The following is a 24,353-nucleotide window of genomic DNA, read 5'->3' as shown; positions in this document are numbered from 1 at the left end:
GTGTGCACCATACTATTTCCACTTTTAATATTGTGTAAAATTTGTTGATTAGTCCTTGCACAATTCAAGTCCAAGAAAAACACAGCAGGTCCGGTAGCATCTGTGGAGAGATAAACAAAATTAACATGTGGAGTCAAATGATTCTTCATTTGCACTCCCAGTATGAAGCACACTCTCACAAAACCTGTGAGTTTAATTAGCAAAATCAATGACAATTCACATCCATAAAATATACCAAATTTTAGATAAGCCTTGCATTATGCTTGTCCTTCTACAATCATTCCATTTAAACAGAAAATGTTTTCTTAAAGCCAAACAGATCCTTTGCTTAGCCAAACCTGTGGAAATGGGTAATGCATGTGGTGCTATCCAATAATGGAGCATTTTAGATTGAAGATCAGAAGAAATGAAGGCATGCTGGAAGGTTTGACTGCCCAGGATGTAACTGCCTATGCTTGCTATTGTTAACCGAAATATCAATAATCCAGACCAGCTACTTGAAATAATCAGGGGAGACACAGTTACAGAATTATACCATCTGCTGCAAGCTAATCTGCCGTTAACTTCAAGTGAATAGTGCCTACCAAGGTCACAACTATTCCATCATTAACTCATATGCCTCTCAGTTCTTCCAATCTTCCTCAGGGAATATGCGTAACATCAATAAATCAGCATTTCATAATGCTTCAAGCAGGATACTAATCCTTTGTTCACTCAAATGAACATCTTCATTACTTTCCTAGGATAAAACAACAATGATAAGATACAAGTACAAGTCACCTACCTAACAGGATTCCCCAAAGCCCAGATGTGTTTAATGGCACTCATGTGGACATTCTGGCCATTGATCAGGCTACTATCATTCATAAACCATAAGCATTTCCACTTTATTAAGGTCGAAGTGATCAGGAACCAGAATCACGGATTCATAACAAGGAATCTTCATTAGATTTCAGTTTATGGCATTCCTCTATGCCTGAGTTATTTCATAGAATCATAGAATCCCCACAGTGTGGAAGCAGGCCATTAGGCCCATCAAATCCACACTGACCCTCTGAAGAATATCCCTCCTGGACTCACCCTGCTTCCCTACCCCTGTAACCCTGCATTTTCCATGCTAATCCACGTAGCCTGCACATCCTTGGACACTATGGGCAATTTAGTATGGCCGATCCACCTAACCTGCACATCTTTGAAGGAGAATGATTTAAAGTGAGCTGTAAAATAAGTTAAATAAGGAAAACCTTTTTCGCATAGTGAGTAGTTAGGGTATGGAATGCACTGCCTGGAAATTTGGTGGAGGGACATTCAATTCAGGCATCCAAGAGGATGATAAAAATAATGTACAAGATTATGGAGGGATAAAGTAGGAGATTGTCACTAGGTAAAGATGCTCATTTAACCAGCCTTGGCATGATAGTTTGACAAGCCTTCTACTGTGCTGTAACTTGTTTGTGAATCTGTGAACAGCTGGTGTCCAACTACTGATCTTTGTAGTATCGTACCAGTCACAGCCTGTTAATGTGAGAGTGATTTATTTGTTCCTATGCTGTTTTCTGCCTGATAGCCAGTTCTTAATCCATTTCAGTACATTACTTCTTATCCTATCTGATATAGTTTTTCTAACCAACCTCTCATGAGAGACATCAAAACCTTTCTGAATTTACAAGTATACAATATTAACCAATTCTCCTTTATCAATTCTGTTAGAACATTCTCAAAAATGACAAAAATTCACCAAACACCATTTCCCTTTCACAGGTTCATGCTGGCTATGACTAATCAGACGATATTGTCCAAATGCTCTTTTATTACATCTCTTCAAATAGATTCTATCATTTTCCTTTCTACTGTTAGAAGATTAACAAATACGTTGTCCATTGTTTTCTCTCTTCATCCCTTCTTAAATAGTGGAGTGACACTTGTTATCTTCCAATGTACAGGAACCATTGCAGAATCAATGGAATTTTGGTGGATGATCAACAATGCATCCGTTATCTTCATAACTACCTTTCCCAACACTCTAAGATTAGAATATCAAGACCCTGGGACGTATCGATTTTCAGTTCCATTAATTTCTCCAACACAACCTTCTTACTAATTTCCTTTAATATCTCATTCTCCCTAATTCCTTGCATCCCTAATGCTAGAAGATGTATTGCATCTTCTTCATTGAAGATAGATACAATGTAAACATTTGTTATCTCTGTTAAGTATTACCCATTGTACAATCTCCTGACTCTGCTTTTAATGAACCCACCACTGTCTTAGCCAAATGTTTTCTTTTTATGTCCTGTAGAAGCTTTTACAGTCTGTTAATATGCCATTGGCTAGTTTCCATTCAAACTATATTCTTCCTTTCTTCATAAGTTCTGTTTCTAGGTTCTTCCTTAGCTTTATTCAAAAATTTTCCCAATCCTTATGTTTATTCTCTTTTTGGTACCTTTATAAGGCTTTTCCTAATATCTTCTACAATCCTTAACTTCTTTTGTTAGCCATGGTTGACTAACTTTTGTGTGGGTTTTTCTACCTTGAAGGGATATGTAGTTGACATAAACTATGTATTAATTATTTAAAGACTAGCCATTGTCTATGAACTATCATCCCTTTTAATGTCTTGTTGTAATCCAACTCAGCCAATTTGCCCCTCATACCTTCATAATTACCTTTGTACAAATTTAACACCATAGCTTCAGATGAAACTACTTCACTTTCAAACATAATGCAAAATTCTATCATTATATAATAGAATTGTGACCTTTTGCATCTTTTAATGGTTTAAGTGCTTACTACATCATTGCAAATCATCTTTTCTTCTGTATCTGTGTGGATGAGAAATGATTGCTGCAATTGATTCTCTGGTGTTGGGTTAAATAAATGTTTATCTCTATTTTAGTTGTAATCTATCAGGAAGCTTGTTTTGTGCCTAATCTTAAACAACACAGCTCTCAAGGTTTTAAAACACTACTTCTCTAAAATACATCTCGCTGCGGTCAATTAAGAGATGGGGAAAAGTGAAAAATTATCATAGGTTTCTCCCCAGTCCACAACTCTAAGGATACAAAGACTATCCTCTACAGCCATAGCCAATGGTATCTTTACAGGATCCACTACCACAATATGGAGCAGCACATTGAGTCAGTCTGTCCTGTGTGTCAATGCTACAGTTCGTCATAAGTGAATACACAAACATGCACAAAGCAAACAACTTTTACCACAAGCACTTGTACACGGGCTTTGTGTTTTCATGTCTTCACACTCTTCCCTAGGACAATATGAGTAGTGATAGATTTTGAAGGTTGATTAACAAATAACGAGCCATGATTATGAATGTTGCTTCCAATGTGATTATCTTGTTTATCCCTGGATACATATTAGATATTTTTAAGTAATAGGAAGTCTTAGGAACTCCCAGAAGAAATATAATGAAGGGATCCACCCATGGCTCCCATATTAGGATTTGAGTTGGCATTTTCTGAGTCAGTGGTGGGAATTCTATCACATCTGAAAAAATTACTTCAAATATCTTAAAAACAGAAATTGCTGGAAAAACTCACGAGTTCTGAGGAAGGGTCACTGGACCTGAAACAGTAACTCTGCTTTCTCTCCACAGATGCTGCAAGACCAACTGTGGTTTTCCAGCAATTTCTGTTTTTGATCCAAAAACACACTGCTAGTCTTCCTATGCTTAGCTCACCACCATCACTCAACCCATCTACTGACTCTGAATTGTCACACGGTCTGGTATCCATTTTTGATCAACAAAAGTCTCCTACTACTCTCCTACTAAATATTGCAAAGACCAAAGTAACTGACATCAAGCTCCACCATAAATGTTGTTCCATAGCCCCACATGCAACCTCTTACTTGGCCACTGTCTGAAGCTGAATATTTGCAACTTTTTGTTCCTACCTCCATGACATTTCCCATCTCCATTCCTGTCTCAGTCTAAGGGAATTATACTTGGAAATCAATTGTGCTAATTCCATTAACATTTAAAACAGTTATGTTGTTTAATTATATTAAAATTTCATTTTGTAACAAATTAGGTGACAGAGGGACCTCAGCTTGAATAGTTTTATGCTTTTAAACCTTTATCCCTCTGCAATAAATTCAGTGACAAAACATTGGGTTGGACTACAATTGTTAAAGTATGTTTTTTAAATATTTCTAGCTTCAGACCTTAAGTTAATTGTACAGAAAACATGTGGACTTTGCTTGAAATTTAACCTTGGACATCCAGGGCTGGTGGCATGGGAGGACAGCTTAATTTGATCAAAGGAATATATAAGGAAAGTGCATGTGGTCATAAGGTAACAATATGTGAGTATTGGTTACTGGACAAGAGTAAGCTGTCTTAGTTCAATCACGGACTATAACATGCTTCAAACAATCATCAGGTAGAAAAAGATCTTGCACAAGGTAGTACACATGTCTAGAACAGGATAAAAGAAAGCAGCTGTTAATCAGTCTTTATGACAAAGAGGAACACCACAGTGATAGATCCACAACCTTGTAAAAGTGTCTTCACAAGACAAAGAAGCAGGAATCAAGCTGAGTGGCATTCTCCAGATCCAGGGTTAATATTGGAAATGTAGTCTGCGGCAACCTGCATGTTTTTGTCATTTTGGTACAATAGACACATTTTTATGCTTGATAAATTCTTCTAAATTGCCACAAATTGATCAGTTCCCCTCGTCAACTTGTTTCATCAAGCCCAAGAACCCATACATCAGCTCATCTGCTGCTGAAATTCTCACCCATATTGTTGCTACCTCCTGACTTGACTATTTCAATGCTGCTGGCTGGGCCAGCATTTATTACTCATCCCTGGCTGTCCTCGAGAAGATGGTGATGAACGGTGTTGTTGAAAAGCTGCTGTCCATGTATTGTGTGTGAACCCACAATGTCTTCAGGAAGGGAATTCTGGAATTTTGACCTTATGTCACTGAAGGAATGGAGATATATTTTCAACTCAGGATGGTGAGTAGCTTGGAGAGCAAATTGCAGGTGGTGACCTTCCCATGTATCTGCTGCCTTTGTTCTTCTAGATGGAAGTGGTCATGGATTTAGAAGTCTCTGTCTGTGGTGAATTTCTGCAGTGCATTTTGTAGACGGTACACACTGTTGCTACCAAGTGTCAGTTGTGGAGAGAGTGAATGTTTGTGGATGTAATGTAAAATCGAGTGGGCTGCTTTGTCCTGGATGGTGACAAGGTTATTGAATGTTGTTGGAGCTGCACTCATTCAAGCAAATGGACGGTGTTTTATCACACTCCTGATTTGTGCCTCGTAGATGGTGGACAAGCTTTGGTGAATCAGGAAGTGTTATGGACCAGGCCAGACCCTCCAACAAAATATTTTAAGAAGGTAGCCTAGACCCTAACTTGGTCTTATTTTTAAAGACAGATGTGAAGTGGATGTTCCAGGTGTGATGGAACTGATCAAACTTTAAGCAAAACAAAATTTATTTAAACACTACAGTTGAAACACAAATAAAAGAACATGGAATTTAGAGTAACTTTACTGGAAAACCTAATCGACCTGATACAGCAACTTAACTAATTAATTGTTCCAATGTGGTAACATCCCATAAACACACCCCTTTGCAAAAACGTAAATCAAACCAGGTTTCTTACAGGCAAGAGGAAACAACATCCAGAGAGAGACTTCAGAGAAAGCCAGAGGAATCTTTTACTGAAGCTTGCAACACTTCTGGTATTCACAACATCTTGTGACTGCTACAGATATGAAAAAAAAAACCTGAACTGGGAGAACTGGCCACTCCACTTCTATTGTTAAACTGTTACTCCCTAGACTCTTCATAACCTCCGCCTTTACAACGTCTCTTCAAAAAAAACCAAGGACAAAATAACCTTTTTAAAGTGACAGCATCATCACACGAGGTAAATGAGGAGGATTCTTAGCCTCTGATTTTCTCTTATATTTTGCATCTTCTATTCACTTGAAATTTCTGCTGCCTGCATCCTAATTTGCATTCACTCATCACCCCTATACTTATTAAATCACTTTAACCCATGCTCCAGCAAGATTTCAATTGTAAAATCCTCATTCTTGTTTTCACACCTCATCATCCCCTCACCCTTCCCTATCTCTATCTCAGGCAATTTGGTCTCTTAACAACTTAATGAACCACACTGACGCAAGGAGATTATGTGTACATTGGAACCAGGAACAAAACTAGGTCACTCTGCCCTTTGAGCCTACTCTGCCATTCAATAAATTTGAGGCTGATCTGATTTTAACCTCAACTCGATATTACTGCGTTCCTTGATAACCTTTCATCACCTTGGCAATTCACAATATTTTTATCTCTGCCATAAAAATATTTGAAGATTCTGCATCCACTGCCTTTTGAGAAAGGGAATTCCAAAGACTCACAACCCTTGAAAGAAAAATTGGTTCTTCAACTCTGTCTTAAATGAGTGCCTCCTTATTTTTAAACTGTTGCCCTAGTTCTAGATTCTCTGACAAGACTAGACATCCTTTCCACAGCCACTTTGTCAAGTCCCCTCTGGATTTAATATGCTTTAATTAAGTTCCCCCTGACTTTTCTAAATGCCAAAGGATACAAGCCCTGGCCTGTCTAGCTTTTCTTCATAAGGCAATCTGCTCATTCCAGCTATTAGTCTAATAAACCTTCTTTAATCTACTTCCAACACATTAACATCCTTCCATGCAGTACTGCAGATGTGGTCTCACCAATGCCCTGTATAACTGAAGCATAACCTCCCTGCACTTACATTCAATTCCCCTTACAATAAACCATAACATTCTCTTAGATTTCCTATTTACATGCTGCTCCTGCATACTAACCTCCTGCAAATCATACACTTGGACATCTCGATCTCACCATTTAGATAATATGCTCCTTTTTTATTTTTTTCTGCCAAAGCGGACAATTTCACACTTTCTCACATTTGTCAGATCTTCACCCAGTCACTTTACTTATCTATATCCCTTTGTAAGTTCCGTCTGTCCCTTTGACAACTCATTATCCCACTTGTCTATATGTCATCAGCAAATTTAGCTACCATATCTTTGGTCTCTTCATCCCCAAATCATTTATGTATATTGTAAAGAGCTTAGGCCCCAGCACCAGCCCCTTTGGCATAGCACTGCCAGCCTGAAAATGATCAATGTCAATCTGTGTCAATCCTACCTCTACTACATTTTCCTTATGGCAGATGTTAAGCTAAATGGCCTGTAGCTTCCTGCTTTCTGCCTTCCTCCCTTTTTGAATAAAGAAGTTACATTAACTATCTTCTAATCTAAAGAAAACTTCCTTAATCCAATGAGTTTTGAAAATTGAAATCAATACATCAACTACCTAACTAGCTTATTCTTTAAAGACCATACGATGTGATCAATCAGGACCTGGGGATTTGTAAAGTCACAGTTCCAACAATTTACTCAGGATTACTTCCCTAGTAATTGTCATTTTCTTGAGCTCCTCCTTTCCCTTCAATTCCTGATTTACAACTTTTTGGGAAGCTGCTTGTATTCTCCCTAGTGAAGGCCAACACAAAATATCTGTTCAATTTGTCTGCCGTCTCTTTATCCTCCTTTACTAATTCTCCAGATTAATTTTGTACCATCACGAACTTTGATAACTCCTTTCTTTTTTAAATACTTGAAGAAGATTCTCCTAACTGTTTAAATTGTCATCATTCACCATAGAATGGATAACCAAACTGAACATCCCATTTTAAATTACCGCTGTCACTCTACTTAGAGCAAACAAAGTATAAAGGAGATTTGTTAGAGGTGCTGATGTCATGCTGGATTTAGGCACTATGGGCAGGGAGAAACTGTGGGTGATTTACTAAAGAATCATAGATGACACAAGGACAAGTCTTTTAATGCAGTGAATGATAATGATCTGGAGTAACTGCCTGAAAGTGGAGTCAGATTTAATTGTGCCTTTTAAAAGGGACAAGTGTTGTATAAGATAATGGTTCTAAAAGGGTTAATATTGACTACTACATTAAGCTCCTACCAATCCAATTACTTCATACAGTCTTGGGTAGATGAAAAAGGAGTCTATCTCAAGATCCCAATGGAGATAAATGTGCCATCTTAAGATATTATGTAAAACTAGCCAATGTAACATGCACCTATAGGCAATAGATTACATCTTGTTAAGACAAGTGCCTCTTCTTTTTAGGCTTATAGTGGTTCATCCTCAATTGCTGTTAATGAAACAGGCCCTTAGAACTGATATATAAGGTAGGATTGGCCTTTTCAGATTGATAGACAGTACAGGGGTTAGGGTGTATTGTCACTGGATAATGATATTTTAGTTTGACTTTGATAAGTTTTCATTTCCGTCCTTTAAGTTTCTGTTGATTGGTATAGATTGTTTTTGTTCTAGTGTCACACCAGGGGCTGTCTAACATGCTTCAGATTTCATTAAAAGAGTAGAAAGGGGGACTGGGGGCACTTTGACACCATGGCTGTGTCCCTACCTTTGAGTCAGAAGGCTTGGGTAACATATCTGAACAGGTTAATTAAAAATATCTAGAAAGGAGGATTGATTGCAACACGCTACCACAGTCATTAGCTCCTAGCGGTTGGTTCTGCAATGCATACAACAATGAACACTCGGAATTCTCATGGCCAGATATTCTGAAAGCTGAGTGAATGTGAAAAGAGATTAATTGCATTGGCCTTGTAGAGAGCCAGCACAGGCTCAATTGCCAAATGGCCTCTTTCTGTCCTGTAGGCATTTTAGCCATTCTATGATTCCATTCTGTGCAAGAGCTGGTGCCAGCGACTATTTTTCTAGGTATTCCCTGTTAGTTCTCAGATATTAAGCAGTAGATTAGGAACAACATCTGGAAATGCCCACTGGCTGGTCTCAATGGTGAGGACTTCCCTGATATGTTCTTGAACTCCTCCGTGGAGTGAATGCCCTGAAGCACCAAATAAAGCAAGATTCCTTTTCCCCTGAATTTCTGAATAGTTCAATACTAATTGTTACATCTTTCATCCTAGGTACTCATTTTTGTTCTATTTTGTTTGCCAAAAAACTGCAAGTTTCATGTTACATGGTTGTCATTTAAGTAGTTTTTGTAGCATCAGATATTCAGCTCTTTGTAATTGGTGAGTTATGTGACATAGATCACATTGATTATCCTATTATGGTTAGCTCCAGAATCTTACCAAGGTCATCTAAGCTGTTAATCTAACCCGTTTATGATTGTGCATTGCTCTATAAATATCGATTGTCCCAATTTTAGCTCAGGAATGAATAGAGTGTGCTGGAAACTGGCTTAAGTGGCCAGCTTGTATGAGGATTCCATATATGTCTTTGACAGATTTTAAATTCGGGCCCTCATGTCTGACACCTGCAAGAATCCAACGTGAAGCACAAGTGGACCAGACAGATAAGGACCAGTGTTGGGGATCTGAGGAAATATTGCCCAATGCTAAACGAAGTGGTCATGGATGTCCATGGGAGATTGTGACTGCAAGGAGTTCTACAGTTTTCTTGTGTGGAGCTATCTGTCTGGCACATTAAAATAAAACAACAAAATACGATACATCCCTTTTGGACATTTTATGCTCTGTTCCCGTGTGCTACAGGTTTCACTGCTGTGACCTTAACTGTGCATGATCTTGCAAGATCAATAGTTAAGTTGGATTTCTGCTTTTACACAGCAAGGAAGTTCCCACCTACCTATGGCAGGTTTCTCTCTAGAATCCATAAACTGTACAATTAAGATGGTGGTAGGCATGAACATATTGGATGCACAATGTGAAGCACACAGCCAGCATTTTAATTGCTCACTCACCATATTTCCACCAGGCAGACAGGATGAAAATCAAGTCTCATGTTTCTGGAAGATTGATGAGTCCTTTGCTTGCAGAACAATTAATCTATTTTACAAAATGTTCAAAAGATTGCTGTTATAGAGTCATAGAGATATACAACACGGAAACCGACCCTTTGGTCCAACTTGCCCATGCTGACCAGATATCCTATATAAATCTATTCCCATTTGCCAGCATTTGACCAATATCCCTCGAAACCCTTCCTATTCATATACACATCTAGATGCCTTTTAAATGTTGTACTTGTACCACCCTCCACCACTTCTTCTGGCAGCTCATTCCATACACACACCACCCGCTGTGTGAAAATATTGCCCCACAGATCCCTTTTATATCTTTGCCCTCACCTTAAACCTATGCCTTCTAGTTTTGGAGTCCCCCACCCCGGGGAAAAGACCTGCCTATTTACCCTATCCATGCTGCCCATAATTTTATAAACCTCTATAAGGTCACCCTCAGTCTCCAACACTCCAGTGAAAATAGTCCCAGCCTATTCAGCCTATCTCTATGGCTCAAACCCTCCAACCCTGGCAACATCCTTGTAAATCTTTTCTGAACCCTTTCTAGTTTCACAACATTCTTCTTGTAGCAGGGAGATCGGAATTGCACACAGTATTCCAAAAGTGGTTGAACCAATGTCCTGAACAGGTACAACATGACCTCCCGACTCCTATACTCAAAGTACTGACCAATAAAGGCAAACATACCAAAAGTCTTCTTCACTATCCTGCAACTCCACTTTCAAGAAACTATGAACCTGCATTCCAACCCAGGACCTTACCATTAAGTGTATAAGTCCTGCCCCGATTGTGCAAAATAAGTGTAGATTCATTTTGAGAACATAGTTAGTCCTATTTAAAAATTAAATAACATATCATTATGTTTCTTTCATCCATTTCAATGTATTCAGTAAACTATCACAATAATTTTCTATGGCTACCCCATCTTTTTTAGAATAAATGTTTTTTATAAATAAAGCTATATGGTTTGTGATCAATGTTCCATTGAGCAGTGTTCTGGATAGTTAAGACCCTGTCACAGTGCTTTCAGTCACTTAAAAGGAACACGTATGAGTTCATAAATGCAAAATGATGAAGTAAGCCTCAATGAAAGAAATTATCATCTCAATGAGTATGAGATCATCATGCTGCACCCTTCCAACTAACTCTTACCTTTTCCGAACAAAAAGAGATTTTGTTTGTTTTACATGCTGGCAATCAATACAATGAATCTTCAAGCATGTCTAACTTTCAAAGTGATTTTCTGCTTTGAAAAGGGTGACAGATATCTCTCAGGATGAATTGAAATCAAAGAGTGAAATTAAGACTGAGGATTTCAGTTTTTAAAGGCAGACTCAGCTAAATTGGATAATCCTCAAAACAGTCATATTAGTCACAATAAACCTGGACCGGGTGATTGAAAAATTTGCAGGATAACTGTGTACTGCCTGAAACGTTTTCATGTTTTTTTTTTCATGCAACTAGTAGTCCCCATCCTGTTTACTGGCTGTATGTATCAAGGCTATAAGACTGTAAGACTAAGGAAAAGAAGTAAGCTATTTGGTCTATTGAGTCTGCTCTGCTATTCAATGAAATCATGGCTGGTCAGATAATTCTTAAATCCACTTTCCTGCCGTAACTCATTAACCCTTGATTCGCATACTGATTAATAATCTGTCTATCTCAACCTTGAATATACGTAATGACCCAGCCTCAATCCTCTCTGCAGTAAAGAATTCCACAGATCACTACTCCTATGAGAATTAATCTCCCCTCATTTCTGTTTTAAGCACCTAATCCCTTTCTCTGAGATCTGTCTTAGACTCTCCCATATAGGGAAACAATCTCACAGCATCTATTCTGAAAATATGTTTCAATAAGGTTTCTTCTCATTCTTTTAAACACAAATGTGTGCAGGCCCAACCTGCTCAAACTCTCCTTACAAGAAAATCCCTCTGTATCTGTGAGCAAAATATATTACATCTATTGGTGCTCCTATATTCACCTTGCTAATTACCTCCTCAAAGAATTCTAATATGTTTTTTCCAGCATCATTTTCCTTCATCATTCTGACTGAACTTGATTATATTATTTATTTCTAAATGATCAACTATTACATCCTTTCTAATAGATTCTAACATTACCCAATCACAGTTATTTAGCTAAGTGGTCTATAATTACCAGTTTCTTGTCGCCCTCTCTTTTTGAGTAAGGGCATTACATTGGCAGTTTTCCAATCTTCTAGGACTTTTCCAGAATCTCCAGAACCACATTTTGAGTCACATTTTGTCTAGAACCTCCATCTCCCATTGCCCCTGACTTTGTCACCAAGGTGGGGCCCTACCAGGAGAAAAGAAATCCTGATGGTACCGTTCAAGCAATAATTGAAGTAATCAAGCCCCTCCACCACATCAAGGTCATAATCAACAGACGGGCTTTGAATCCTCTGGACAGAAAGACCAGCATTCCTTTAACCTTCGAGATTATTTTGTGTATAAGTTCTTGACCTTTAGCTGTACATGAAGTCTCCACCTAAGTCACCGTTTGGAAAGTTCCCAATTTTAACTTTTTTACATCCTCACATTTGCTCACATTGAAATTCCAGTTACCCCAGTTTTTCTAATTACTATGTCAATTCTAATGTTATGCCTCCACCTGCATTACTTTCAACACCTATCTTTGTGTTGTTGACAAATTTGCATTCATGTCTTTCTATTCATTTTAAGTCATTAATAAATATAGTTTATAATAATTTATAATTATAATTTATAATAATTATAAATAATATAAATAAATATAAATATAAATAAGACAAATCCTTGTGGAATGCTATTCGTTATGTTCTATCAATTACAGTGCCTGACCATTAACTCTAACCTTTGTGACCTGCCATTTAGCCAAACTTCATGCTAATAATTTGTTTTCTTCTGCATTGGCTTCTACTTCAGCAAACAGTCTCTTATGGAGGACTTCATCAAATACTTTCTGGAAGCCCATATAAGTATCATCCATTGAGATTCTCATGATCACTAGTTCATTCGCCTCTTCAAAAAATTTGGCTTCATCAGACATCACCCACCCTCACAAAGCTAAGTTGTCTCTTTCCATTCAGCTGACAATTTTCAAGGTGATCAATTACCCTCTTCTTAATGATAGACTTTAGTAATTTCCCAAATTTGAAATTTAGCTAACTCATTTCTAATTCTGTGGCTTCTCTTTCTCATTATTCTTAACAGTGAATGACATACTGCAGGCAGTCTCTGTTTCATCACATTATTGTCAGTCTAGCTTAAATCTAAAATCTTAGTAACTTGTCATGTTTTGCCCTTTTGAAAACCACAATGAATATTAACCAATGTTCATTGTAATCCTTAGGCTGAGTAAATCTGGATCATTCATCCTGATAAGTCTAATATGGAAGTAGTTTTCAATTGCTTTGCTTCAGAGGATCCTGGACCCTTTCCTTTGTTCTAAAATCTCCGTAGACTTCATTATCATAGCATAAGTACCTTTGATTATATAACCAGGATTTGACATTGAATACTTATTTTGTTTAATCATGCATCTTGCTGCTGGTGCTGATTAACACTTCTGCAAGACATGCAGCTATTTTCAACAAGTACACTCAAATTTTATGCTCAGTGTTCCTACTGGCTTGACAATGCTTCTGTTAGTAAACTGTTAACAAGTTTGGGAAACTGTCATTCTGAGGCTGGTAAACTGCCATTCTGAGGTTAGTCAGCTATCATTGTAGTTGTTGGATCATCAGTGAGGCTGGTACTTTATTACCGTGTGGCTGGTAAACTGTCACTGTGAGACTGCTCAATGACCTTTGTGTGGTTTGTAGGCTATTCCACTGAGCTGTCACACTAAGGTTGATAGACTGCCATTGAGGTTGGCAGAATGTTACTATGTGGTTGGTAAGCAATCACTGTATGGTCGATAGATTGTCATTGAAACTGATATGGTAATGAGACTGCCTCTGTTGCTGGCTCAGGGAATTTGGTATCAAAGAACCAATTGGTATTAAGATTGGTATCAGAGAACCAATATCCTTGCCAATTAAAGAGGCACCCTTAAGAACATCCCAGTTCAGTGACAGTCTCCCTGAGGACAGGTTCATGGCCTGACTTCTATTTCCAGTCCCTGGGGATAAAATTCTGTCTATGTGAAAAAGGAGGTAATTGATATGCTAAAAGTCAATAAAGACCAAGTCTTAGAAAGCCTGACTACAAAGTTGATAAGTCAAAAACACTGAATCGAATGCCATTGAGGTGGCTGAGGTAAGTAAAGGTGGAAATCGCAGACATACAAGCCACATTGCTCAACTACTCATTAGATCTGGAAGTAGTGTCAGGAACTAAAGATTTTCAGATGTTACGCCCTTGTTCCAAACAGATGTAATGGAAGGCCGTGCAACTACAGGCCAATCAGTTTAACTGCAGATTTGAAAGGCAATTAGAATTGATAATTTGGTTAAGGCCATTTGATACCACACTCTGTCAAATGCGTCCATGCTATCAAGGGGCAGTCACTCTCATCTCACCCCTGGATTACTGCTCTGTTGTCCATGTTTGAATCAAAGCTGTAATGAGGTCAGGCCCTAAGTGGCTTGGTGTAAATCAAAACCAATAGCAGTAAGCAGGTTATTGTTAAGCCAGTGTTGCTTAACAGCACCGTTGATAACACCTTTCATCATTTACTGATGATCTAGAATAGACTGATGGGGTGATAATTTGTGAATTTCGATTTGTCCCTTTTTTTGTGCACATGACATATCTGGGCAATTTTCCACATTGTGAATTAGATGCCAATATTCTAGTTGTACTGGACAGAATAGCTTGAGGTGGGGCAAGTTTGGAAGCACATATTTTCAATACCGTTGCCAAAATGTGGTCAGGGTCTGTAGCCTTTGCAGTGCTTCCGATAATTTCTTGATATTGCATGGAATAAATCAGATTGGCTAAAAACTGGTGTCTGTGGAGCTGGAGATTTCTGGAAGAGACCAAGATAGATCATCCACTTGGCACTTCTGGCTGAACATTGTTGCAAATGCTTCATCCTCACCATTTGCACTGACATACTGGATTCTCCCATCATTGAAGGTGGGGACATTGGTGAAATCTCCTTCTCCAGAGAATTTTTTAACTGTCAATCATTATTCATGTTTGGATGTGGCAGGACATTAGAGCTTTGATCAGATCTATTGGTCATGGAATTGCTTAGTTCTATTTATCACTTGCTGTTTACATGCTGTTTGATGCACAAGTAGTGCGGTTTGGAAGTTTCACCAGATTGACACCTTATTTTTAGATGTGTCTGGTGCTGCTCCTGGTATGCCCTCCTACACTCTACACTAAACCAGGGTTGATCATCTGGCTTGATGGAATGGTAGAATGGGTGATAAAGAGGGCCACAGGGTATAGATTGTGATTGAATACAAATCTGTTGCTGCTGCTGATGGCCCACAACACCTCATGAATGCCTAGTCTTGAGGAGCTGGATCTGTTCAATGTCCATACTATTTAGCGTAGACATACTACCACAGCAAACTCTGGTATGTGTCCTGAATGAGAAAATGGGGCTTCGTCTCCACAAGGACTGTGCGGTGGTGACTCTTACTGATACTGCCATGGACAGATGCATCTGCAGTAAGCTGATAGTGAAGGTGAGGTCAATTTCGCTTTTCCTCTTGTTGGTTAACTTACCACTTGCCACAGATCCAGTCTTGCAGCTATGTCCTTTAGGACCCAACAAGCTTGGTCTGTAGTGGTGCAACCGAGCCACTCTTGTTGATGGACATTGAAGTCCTGCCTGCCAGTGTACATTCTGCAGCCTTGCCATCCTCACATCCTCCAAGCACTTCATCAGCCAAGGGGGGTGGGCATAAAGCAACTTAGTCGGAGGTTTCCTTGCCCATGTTTACCTTGGGGTCAAGAGTGAATGTTGAGAACATCTGGGGTTACTCCCTCCAACTGTATACCACTATGCCACCACCTCTACCACTGGGATTGACCCAGCGATGATGATGATGATGCTGTCTGGGATATTATGTGCAAAACATCATTCTGTGAGTATGCCAGGTCAGGCTGTTGGTTGACTAGTTCCTAAGACAGCTCTCCATATTTTGGTGCTAGCCAATGTTGGTAAGAAGGACTTTACAGAGTCAACAGGTTTGGACAGGCTGAGATTTTCAATATTGTTTCTGCTGCCTAAGTCAACTAAGTCAATGGTTCATCTGGCTTCATACCTTTTTTGAGACTTTTCAGCATTTGACACAACTGAGTGGGTTACTGGGCTATTTGAGAGGACAGTCATTCATTGTCATGGGTCTGGAATTACATGTAGGTGAGAGGTCAGCTGTTTTCCCTTCCATAATAGAAATTGGTGAACCAAGCGGTGTTCTTACGATAAAAACAGAAATTGCTGAGAAACTCAGAAGGTCTGGCAGTATCTGTGGAGAGAAAAGAGATATATAGAGTTTTGAATTCAGTGACTCAATTCTGAAGAAGGGTCAGTTTTCTGTTTTTATATGTAGAATTTAAGGTTCACTATACAGTCTCCTACTGTAATTCAGTCTTTTGCATGGCCTTAAAATGGTGAATCTCGTTTTATTTAATCATTCTGTCATTACCTAGGAGAGGGGAGAAAAGAAAATTGGCCAGACAAAACTTGACATGATCATTGTATCAAATAAGTGGTTTTAGAATACACAATGATGACAAGGGAAATATTTAATGGCCGCTCACAAATATTGAAGAAAAAACAGTCTCCATTGACTCTCAATGTATTACAATGACAAATTGTTCAGCAACATTGTTACTGCTGCAATCCTAAAAAGTCAGAGTTATATCCAGTGTCAGTGTGGTTCAAAAATATCCTGCAGATATGTGACAGGCTAACTATCAACATATCAATACAGTTACAACTTGTATTCTTGTGCCTGAACAGCTGTTGGCTATATACGATCAATTTGGATTTGACATCAATGTGGCTGTGATTAATCTTTGGTTGAATGTAACCAAGTACCAACATGAATAATGTTAAAGGCAATAGTGTTACCAAGTTAGCCTTTCTTTGGATATAACTCATGACCCTTGGATAGCATCTTCTCCATTTGCTTATCTCTCCCTTTGTCTCTCTTTATTTCTTGCCATTCGATACATCAAATAACATCCTCATACCCTTCTCCTTTCCTGAGCACTCCTTGTCTGGATCTAAGATGCACATTCCTCAGCCCCGTAGTGGATCTTCTCAGGATCTGTGCTTACAGCGTCTTGCTGTAGCTCAAGATCTGTATTTACATAAAATACCACAAGAACTGCGGATGCTGAAAATCAAAAAAAACCCAGAAATGGCTGGAAAATCTCAGCAGGTCTGGCAGCACGAGTGGAGAGAAATCAGAATTAATGCTTTGGGTCCAGTGACTCTTCTTCAAAACTGATGGTAGCTAGGAAAAGGCTTTTTTTTAATGCAGGAGATAGAGTGGGGGGAGGGATCAAGGAGTAAATGATAGGTGGAGATAGAGCCCAAAGAGAGAACAGTCAGACAGACAAAGGAGTGGATAACGGTCAGCCTAGAAGAATGATTGGCTGCTAATGGGAACTATTAGTGCCTAACAATGGGTAGTGTGCATTAGCAGACTATGTGCTAGCAAGACCTGGTGTGTGAGGGGTTGGGGAAAGGACATGGGAGAAGGTGCTCAAGCCCTAAAATTGTTGAACTCAATATTGACTCAGGAAGGACTCCTTTAACTCAAGCCCTAAAATTGTTGAACTCGATACTGAATCCATAGGCTGTAGAGTTCCCAAATGGAAAATGAGATGCTGTTCCTCCACCTTGCACTGGGCTTCACTGGAACACTGCAGCAAGCCTGAGTCAGAGATGTTGGCCCGGGAACAAGCGGTGTGTTGAAGTGACAGGCAACAGGAAATTCAGGGTCTTTTTTGCGGACAGAATGTAGGTGTTCTGTGAAGTGATCACCCAGTCTGTGCTTTGTTTCCCTGGTGTAGAGAAGACCACATTGTGATCAGCGTATGCAGTAGACTAGATTGAATGAAATGCAGGTAAAATGCTGCTTCACGTGGAAGGTGTGTTTGGGTCCTTGGATACTGAGGAAGGAGAAAGTAAACGGGCAGGTTTTACCCCTTCTGTGATTGCAAGGGAAGGTGTCATGGGACTGTGGCGGCCATGTTGGGAGTGAAGGAGGAGTGGACCAGATGTCCTGGAGGGAACAGTTCTTGTGGAAGGCTGACAAGGGATGGGGAAGGAATATGTGTCTGGAGGTGGCATCCCACTGGAGGTGACAGAAATGGCGGCTGGTGATCCTCTGGATGTGGATGCTGGTGGATGATACGTGAGGACAACAGGGATGCTATCACTATTGTGGGAGGGAAGAGAAGGGGTAAGGGCTGAAGTAAGGGAGATGAGTCAGACATATCTGAGGAGCCGGATACTGCGGTGCTGGGAATTCTCGGTTGAGGAAGAAGGTGAATATTTCAGAGGTCACAGGTGGCATCATCAGAATAGGTGCGATGGAGATGGAGGAACTGGGAGAATGGAATACAGTCTTCACAGGATTAGGGTGTGAGGATGTGTAGTCAATGGAACAATGGGAGTTGGTTGATTTTTTAGTTTGCACATTTACTTCCTCCCTCCTCAGTATCCAAAGACCCAAACACACCTTCCAGATGAAACAGTGCTTTACCTGAACCTCACTCAATTTTGTCTACTGCATTCGCTGCTCACAATGTGGTCTCCTCTAAATTGGGGAAACAAAGTGTAAATTGGGTGACCACTTCACAGAACACCTGCGTCTGTCTGCAAAAATGTTCCTGAGCTTCCACTTTAACACACAACCATGGTCCCTTGCCTACATCTCTGTCTCAGACTTGCTGCAGTGTTCCAGCGAAGCTCAGTGCAAGCTGGAAGAACAGCGCCTCATTTTCCACTTGGGGACCCTGCAGCCTTCGGACTCAGTATTGAGTTCAACAATTTTAGAGCTGGAGGCACTTTCTCCCATGCCCTTACATCCACCCCCACACACCGGGTCTTGCTATCACATGGTCCGCTTTACACACTGTTGCGATTTTCCAGTAATTTCTGTATTTACATAAGACTCCTTTACCTCAGGGTCTGTGTTTCCACAGGACTCCTTCATCTCATGGTTTGTGCCTATTCACACTCACTTTGGCTCAGTATCTATTCTCACACACTCTTTTACTCAGGGTCCATGCTTATACAGGCTTACTTTACCTTATGGTCTGTACTTACAGGACGCATTTAGCTCAGGCTTCGCATTTACACAGACTCCTTTAGCTCAGGTTCTTTAGCCTATGGTCTGTGTAGATATAACAGATTTAATATTGTCAAACCAAAAGTCTACATATTTTTCTCATATTCTCTACACACCTATGATTTTTCCACCACCTTTATCTCACCTAAAACAAATACTTTTAAACTGTAATCTGAGCAGCTTTCAATATTACCTCACTAAACTTATTCTTCTGAATTCTGACTGGTTTTAACTTGGACATTTACTTTCAGATATTCAACTTTAAAACTGGATAATTTTGTGTGTTTAAAGCAGCCGAGACCGAAAATTGTTCCAGACTGTATTTAAGGCAAAGGGCACGGTTTGCGAACCTCTTGTGCTTGGTGTTTGGGAGCATGGCATTGGCACCTCCTTCTCATTTACCTGATGGCAATGTTGTTCCGAGCCACCTGAACTCTCCTCAGGTCAGCAAGCAGCATTTGCAGAGAGTCCATGGTGTAGATAGTCTACTTCTTCTAATGGTAGTGCATTCCTCTTAAAGGGAAGTAGCGATGAATCATAGGAAGCTGCAGCTGAATACTGTTACTACAATTCTGAAAGCAAAAGCTGGAAAACCAAAGAAGAGAGAAGGGTCACAATCTGCTCAATGAGGTGCTGGAGGCTTAGGTATGGAAGTAAATGGGAGGAGGGTTGTCATGGCTCTGTGAAGAAGCCTTGAAAGGGGTAGAGAGCACAAGGAGGTCAATGACTGGTATTTGACACAAAGGACCTGGTGGCAGTGTGTCAAGAAGTCTAATGACTTTATATAAATGGTCAGGGTCAGTGAATGCATCTTCACGTGACATGTCCCATTCCCCAACTCTCCAACAACAGTTCTTGACAATCAGGACACATGCACAACATGCAGCTCACCCTCAACCACATTTCCATAATAACAGACACCTGCTTCTTCTGAATGCCTGTAGCTATTCCACTACGGCAGGCTGATCACCCAAACACAGCTCAACAAATATATCATTGACATTTAGCCCCTTCTCTTGCAAGGCAAGGCTGTGAACAGCTGGAAGGATCCTGGACAAACAAGCTAGGGACAAAGGTGTCAGAGACTCCTGTGCCTATTGGAGAAGAGTTCGCTCTTAAGATCACAGTGCCAGCTCTGACAGAACCCATGCCATCCAGCATCACCAGGGACCTAAAGGATGATAGTATGTTCTTACATTCAGCCTCATCTCAACTCCCTGCTCACTCTTTCCAATTTTTATAGATGCACCATAGGAAACATCCTTTTCAAATACATCACAGCTTGGTATGGCAACTGGTCTGCCCAAGACTGCAAAACATTACAGTGAGTCATGAACGCAATGCAGTCCATCATGCAAACCAGCCTTCCATCACTTGACTCCATCTATACTTCTCACTGCCTCGGAAAAGCAGCCAATATTATCAAAGACACCTCCCACCCTGGTTATACTCTCTTCCACCCTCTTCCATCAGGCAGAACAGCTTCTTCCCCACTGTTGTCAGACTTTTGAATAGACCTCTCATATATTAAAGTTGATATTTCTCTGCACCTTCTCTGTCAGGGCAACACTATATTTTGCATTCTGTTCTGTTACCATGGTGTACTAACGTAAGGTATGATTTGCCTGGATAGCACACAAAACAATATTTTTCACTGTATCTCGGTACATGTGACAATACTCAATCAAAACAAATCAAATCGTACCATGCAATCTGGCATCATGAACTAACAGTATATGTTGTGATCATGGACCATGTGTTTTCTTCTCCATCTCCCACACTTACCTTCCTCTTGCTATGTTCCTCCATTCTGTCACCCAAGAAACAATACCTGCCCAACACACCAAGAATTAACAGCACAGCCCTGATGAAGAAGTCTTGTTACTCAGTCAGACTCTTGGCCGTAAGCTCCGATACTGACACTGCTCATGCTCTGGAGGCAGGTAGAGAGGTAGAATTAGCACATGGTGAGTGACCAGGCAGTAATGGATGACAGATAACAAGGTGCAGAGCTGGATGAACCCAGCAGGCCGAACAGCATCAGAGGAGCGGGAAAGCTGATGTTTCAGGCCTAGACCCTGTCTCTGTCAAGGTGCATGGATAAGTATAGCTACAACTTGGCAGAGAACATCACACTTAACCTGTCCTCTATGCAGCCTCCGCTTCATCTTTATGTTCATGCCTCTAACCCAGAGACCTCCATTTTCAGCCAAGCTCTATTGCTGCTGTAGCCTCAATGTGGACAGATCACCAAAATCTCCATCCTCTTATGAGGATACAAAAACATTCTCCACCAAAAGAGAACAGTGGGTGGCACGGTGGCTCAGTGGTTAGCACTGCTGCCTCACGGCGCCAGGGACCCAGGTTTGTTTCCATCCTTGAGCGACTGCCTGTGTGGAGTTTGTACATTCTCTCTGTGTCTGTGTGGTCTACTTCAGGTGCTTCAGTTTCCTCCCACAGTCCAAAGATGCGCAGGTCAGGTCAATTGGCCATACTAAATTGCCCATAGTGACTAGGGATGTGCAGGCTAGGTGGATTACTCATAGTAAGTGTGCAGTTATGGGGATAAGGTGGGGGGCTGGGTCTGGGTGGGATGCTCTTCAGAAGGTTGGTGCAGACCAGATGGGCTGAATGGCCTCTTTCTGCACTACAGATTTTCTATGATTCTGCGAAAAGCAATAATTCATCATAACACCTTGAAAAATACTCGAGTACTTCCAAAAACTGAGACATAGCAGATGTTATTTTAAAGAACCACCAACTACAGCTCAGCTCAGCTAATGATCCTCCAAGTTCTGCTTCCAATTACGATCCAGCAATGATCTCAAGATCTCGTGGTGGTGAAGGCTGTCAGCTCAGACTTGTCCTGGGATTACGACTTTCTGAATCATGGTATCTCCTCCGCCAGGTGCCCTCGCCTGAGGTACGCTGACCCTCAGGTTAAACTCACCAGGAGTATTGTCTCTCTGTGAGAGAGCATGACTATGGAGGCTGTAACCTTTCAATGTTTTAGTGAGAAAAAATAATTTTTATTTAAATTTATGCTTGCAGTGGGCAGCAAAATTAAAAGCAATAGTCAAAAATAATGTGGTTCAATTATTTTCTTCATTAGTTTTCATTTTGAATAAAAGTTGTTGCTGACAAAACTGCAACTATTGGTCCAATATCTTATTGCTGCAACGTGAGGCATATTCGATACTAACACATACAGTTAGGTGGTGGGAATGAATTTCAGATCTATAATTCTGCTGGCAATGATGCCAGTGAAACCAGAGACCCTTCGATTAAAGCATGCTGCAACTCCAGCCAATTCTGACGGGCCTGGGGACGGTCACTTGTTTCGGTGTTCCTTGTGTGTGCAGCGAACCCCTGATCTGGTGTTGTCATCAAGTAGCACAAGCAACTGATTTGACATTCTAATTAGCAAATCTGGACCACTGGGATGCATCTAATCAGTTCTCTTGTCACTCACTAAAAAAAATATATTTAACTCCATGTGACACATATGTGCAGATGGCCGGAAGTGGCATTGCAAGCCGTGGAACGATAGTAAGGTGTCACCCTCCAGCAAGAAAACAGAAACAAGGGCCACTCAGAAGGAGGGCCAGGCCAGGGAGGAGGAAAAGGTAGCTAGCGTAGAGACACAGCAACCGATCCACCTGAACAGACAGGGTCAATGAAGGAGATGGAAACAAAGGAGGCGGGAGAATGGATACCAGTGAGAAGCAACCGGGAAAGGAAAACACCTCGGGCACCCATGGTCCCACTGCAGCTGTACGACGGACACCCCAGCAGCTCATCTGATGTTGAAGACGCGCAGAGGGATGGCCACCATCCGGAAAAGAGGCACAGCACCAAGAGGGAGAAGGAGAGGAGCACCCCCACCCCCCCAACCTGGATACACTGGACAGCACAAGAGGCCCAGAGAACTCCAACCTCCAGCTGTCAGGAACCAAGGGGTATCCACCGCACTGCAGCTCCTGGGAGCAGAGATGGTCCGAATAAGGGGCAAAGCATGACAGTCCCTCTGTCAGACTCAGAACTGGATTTTCCTGGCTTCTTTATCACTCCAACCGAAATGGATCAGGGCAATGTCCCCAGGGAGGAACAGGACAGCTACCTCAACGCAGAGCATATCCAACAGTTTGCCCACACCATGGGGATGCAGGGAGTCCCCCAGTGACAAGTCTGCAGGTGAGCAGACCTTGGGTCTATGTGTAATTCTATAAACTCTTAAAATGGATTTTAAAATTGCCAGTTTTAATGTGTGTAACATTAAAGCTATAATGCGATTTGTCTCTACGTTGGCTCACCTGGCCAATGTCAAAGTGGACCTCCTGTTTCTGCGGGATTGTGGGATACCGCCCCCCCAGCAGCAGCTACAGGAAATGGTTGAGCTTGTTGGCCCTATGGGCCTTCAATTTGTTTCGGGGGAAACAAAAGCCGGTCCTCCGGCCTGAGTATTCTGCTGCAAGGAGGCAACTTCACTGGACCTGAGGTAAAGGAGGCGGTGGGTGGGCACCTCCTAATAGCAGATGTTTTGTAGAGATATGCTCCCCTGAAACTAATTAACATGTACGGCCCGGTGGTACAGAGCCAGCAGTTGGCTGTTTTGCAGTAGGTCCCACTGCTGCTGGCAACGTCGAGGCTGGTCATTCAGCTGGAGACTTCAACTGCGTCATCGATGTGGATGGATGATCTGGAGGGACTGACAGCAAACCCAGTATCACGTCCAAGTTCTTGATGGAAACGGTTAAAGATGCTAAGCTGCATGATGTCTTCAGCAGCCCTGCAGACAGAGCGCAGCACAGATACACCTGGTTTGCCCAGGCGAGTCTACTCGCTCAAAGATAGATTCCCTGTTTGTGTCCCGCATGTTCTCGGTCAGATCCACCAACATCAAGCCAGTGTTCTTACCTGACCGCTGCCTCCTGCTGGCCAACTGTCACCTACAAGATGACCAATGGGTCAGCAGGGGTGTGTGGAAGCTGAACATGAAGTTGTTCCCAGAGCACACTGAGGAGCTCAAAAGGGATTACACAGGTTGGAGAACCGTAAACCCCCTCTTTGAGTCTCCAGCAGACTAGCGGGAAACAGCCAAGGGGAAAAATCAAGAGATTATTTATTTATCTTCAAAGGTGTTCAGAAGGTGAAAGAGAGAGATGGGAAAAAAACTGTCCAAACCCCAGAAAAGCATGCAGA

This window comes from Rhincodon typus, chromosome 9 (genome assembly GCF_021869965.1).
Source record: "Rhincodon typus isolate 14 chromosome 9, sRhiTyp1.1, whole genome shotgun sequence".
In the NCBI taxonomy this organism is placed as follows: Eukaryota; Metazoa; Chordata; class Chondrichthyes; order Orectolobiformes; family Rhincodontidae; genus Rhincodon; species Rhincodon typus.
Note: the sequence above shows the minus strand (reverse complement) of the source record.